We start from the raw sequence: 3,900 nt of genomic DNA on the forward strand, positions 1-3,900 counted from the left end.
ATACTTGCACTTTTACACAGCTTCATCACGTCTATCAGAAAGGTCTCAAACACTTGACCTACAACCAATTACTTTGAAGTGCAGTTGATGTTATATAAGCAAATGTGGCAGCCATTTTCTCCCAGCAGGATCCCACTTTAGAGAGGAGCATGAAGTCTAGGCTGACACTCTAGTACAGCACTGAGGGGGTGCTGCACGGTGGGAGATGCCGTCTTTCAGATGACACGCTGAACTGAGGCCCCTTCTTCGCTCTCAGGTGGACATAAAAGATCCCGTGACACTATTTTGAAGAAGAGCAGGGGACTTCTCCCTGTGTCCTGGCTAATATTTATCCCTTAATCAACATCACTAAATCAGATTATCTGGTCATTTTCACATTGTTGTTTGTGGGACCTTGTGTGCAAATTGGCTGCCAAGTTTCTTACATGACAAGTGATTACACTTCAAAATACCTCAATGTAAACTGCTTTGGCATGTCCTGAAGTCATGAAAGGTGCTAAATAAATGCAAGTCTCTTTTTTTCTTTCTATGAACAGGATTGAGATGAATGTCCAATCAATCTGTTTTTTGGTCGTGTTAGTTGGGGGAAGAATGGTGACCAGGACACCAGGAGAACAACTTCTTCTACTTTGTGTAGTAATATGAGGTCTTCACTATTTGTCTGAACCATTAGAACAGGCAGACAAGGCCTCGGTTTAAAGTCTTATCTGAAGGATGGCACCTCTAACAATGCAACAGTCCCTCGGTAATGCACTCGAGTGTCAGTTTAATTTATGCGCTTAAGTTCTGGAGTAGGGAGCTTTTAATATTGGGCAAATCCTAGATGTGAGATTTTCAGTCACAAAGCCAAATATATACTTCTTGCCAAAAACAGAACATGTTTAAAACCAACAAGCTACCTGCATCCCAAGGGTCACAGGGGAAGGCCTGCCCAAGCTTTAAGCAACATTTGATATCACACACCCACTGATGTGGCTGCTCACTGATATTCTTCTGTTATTAACAAAACAACTGAGCCACATTTCCTGATAACAACAAGAAACATTTTCAGCCAATCACCTGTCAGAAATCATCTGGACTAGGTGGTCTCACACTGGGAATACTGGCCGTTGGCTGTAGTATGAAAGCCGCTAGTTCGATACCCCACCAAAAAATAAAGCTAAAACAAACTCTTGTGTCTTGTTGTGCCACCATTCACATGCTTATGATTGAAAAGAACAATTTCAATCATTAAAAATCACATTGGTAGTGCGAGATGCACAGCATTCCATGCCTCTGAGCATGCACAAGAACATATGGCGTAGATGCTATCCCAGCAATCATAGCATTAGTGAAAGTTCTCTATTAATTTTAATGTCAATGTTAATTTAGGCAGCATTTTTAATTGCTTTTTAAAAATGTTTGTAATCTAACAAGAATAAATACAAAGAACACAATAAAAATGACAATCTAGATCAGTGTACCACAAAAAGTAAAAGATAAGGGAACCATGGGATGACAATAAATAGTGTAAATATACAATTAGGCTGTGTAAACTATTTACATTTATATAGCACCATTCATGTAACAAAATATTCTTAGACGCTTCGCAGAGAGAGTGGTGAACACTGAGCAAAGAGTAGGAAAGAAGTTAGGGGAGGTAACCAAAGACTCTGTCAAAAGGATATGTTTTAACAAGGCTTTTGGAGACATTGGAGGATATACTGTCTACGTTATTCTGGATGGGAATGGAATGAGGAGAGATGGGCCATGGACAAAAGGCGATAGAGAAGAATTAAATGGTTGACCATATAAGGTTGCAGAGAGGTCAAAGGGGGAAAACACCCCATGGTTGCAATTGCACATGATGCTGTAGGTGAAAAAGACAACTAAGATTAAAGTTCCAACTTAACAGGAAAGACTCAACCGACCTGTTACAGACATCCCTGCCCATGATAGCATTGTCAGGAGTGACCACTGCACAGTCCTTGTGAAGACAAAGTCTCACCTTCACAGTGAGGAACACACTCCATCGTGTAGTTTGACTCTACCACTGTGTTAAGTGGGTCAGAACTAGCACCCCAAAACAGTGCGTCCATGAGACAGTAAGGGGCAATCAGTAGCAGAAACCCCATCACCTGTAACCTCGTTAACCAGCACATCCTTCACTGTACATCACCAGCAAGCTAGGAGATCAACCCCTGGTTCAATGCAGAGTGTAGAAAGGCATGCCAGGAGCAACACCAGTCAATGTTTAGAATGAGGTATCAAACTAGTGAAGCTACAACACACGGATACCTCCATGCTAAACACCAAAAGCAGCAGATTATAGACACAACCAATGGATCTGTAGCCCTACACATCCAGTAGAGAAAATCAAGCAACTAAAGGAAGGAAGGGGCTCCATGAACATCCCTATCCTCAACTATGCTGGAATGGAGCATGCATGCAAAAGACAACTTTGAAGTGTCTTTAGCCAAAAATGACAAATGGACAACCTCAATCGGCACCCTCCAGAGGTTCCCATATCATAGGTGTTCATTCCACACTGGCTGAGTGCACTGAACTCATCAAAAACTGCCAACATCTTGGCTGTAGTGCTGAAGACTTGTACATCAGAACTAGCTGCCCTCCAGCCAAGCTATTCCAGTGCAACTATGACACTGCTTTCTACCTGACAATGTGGAAAATTGCCCAGCTATATGATATCCACAAAAATCAGGACAAATCTAATCCAATCAATTAGTGTCCTATCAGTCTCCTGCCAATCCTCAGCAAAGTGATGGAAGGAGTTATCAACAGTGATGGAACAGTCATCAAGCAAACCTACTCACCACTAGCCTGCTCACTGATGCTCAGTTCAGGTTCCGCCAGATTCACTCAGCTACAGTTCTGGTCACAGCTTTGATTGAAACATTGACACAAGAGCTGAATGCCTGAGGAGTAGCTTCCCTTGACATCAAGGAAGCATTCAACCAAATACGACATCAAGGAGCCCTAGTAAAACTGAGGTCCAAGGTGATCAAGGGGAAAACCCTCCATTGGCTAGAGTCACGCTTGGCACAAAGGAAGATGGTCATGGTTGGTGGAGGTCAATCATTGCAGCCCCAGAATATTGCTGCAGAAGTTCCTCAAGAAAGTGTCTTCAGCCCAACTTTCATCAGTTATTTCATCAATGATCTTCCCTCCATCACAAGGTCAGGAGTGGAGCTCCATTTACAATTCCTCCAATAATGAAGCAGCCCATCCAGCAGTTTTATGTCTCATGCCAGCAATCAGTCTCCCCATCAGTACCTCAAACTCTTTCTCAGATCAGCAACTGGAGCATTACGATACAAAAAAATGTAATACGAGAGAATTGAAACAAAACACGCTCCAAAACAAAATAAAATCCCCCAAAACAAATAGTGAAACTGTATAGAGAAAAAAAGCCTAAACTAGCAAATCTAAAACATTAATCCAATCCATTAATATTAAATATAGAAAATATCCTACAATAGGAATGAAAACCTGTTAAATAGAGAAGACGCTTTATAGGTTCACTCAATCATTATCCAAGGATTCTTCAGGTGACAGGCTAAAGAGTCTCACCTCCGTGCTGTGTTGTGCCTCACCATTCTGATGGGCCATGGATATCCAAGAGTAGTGACTGGGGTGAGATGGCCACCACAGGCTTTTCCCCTTCCATCCAGATGCGTGAGTGTATGAGGTAAAAGGATGTTAGCGATAAGGATGAGGGAGGTATGAAAGCTTGATGAATTTAATGCACCTGCCCATATTAAGGCAGACATGTTCTACATCCCCAAAACTTCCAGCAGAAAATTCCAAAGTGGGCAGGGCCTCAGGGAGCTGGATATCATAGACTTATTTCCTGCCTCCATCCACTGAAAAGCCGGCCTAACTCCAGTGGAAAATCCTGCC

This window comes from Heptranchias perlo, chromosome 6 (genome assembly GCF_035084215.1).
Source record: "Heptranchias perlo isolate sHepPer1 chromosome 6, sHepPer1.hap1, whole genome shotgun sequence".
Classification (NCBI taxonomy): Eukaryota; Metazoa; Chordata; class Chondrichthyes; order Hexanchiformes; family Hexanchidae; genus Heptranchias; species Heptranchias perlo.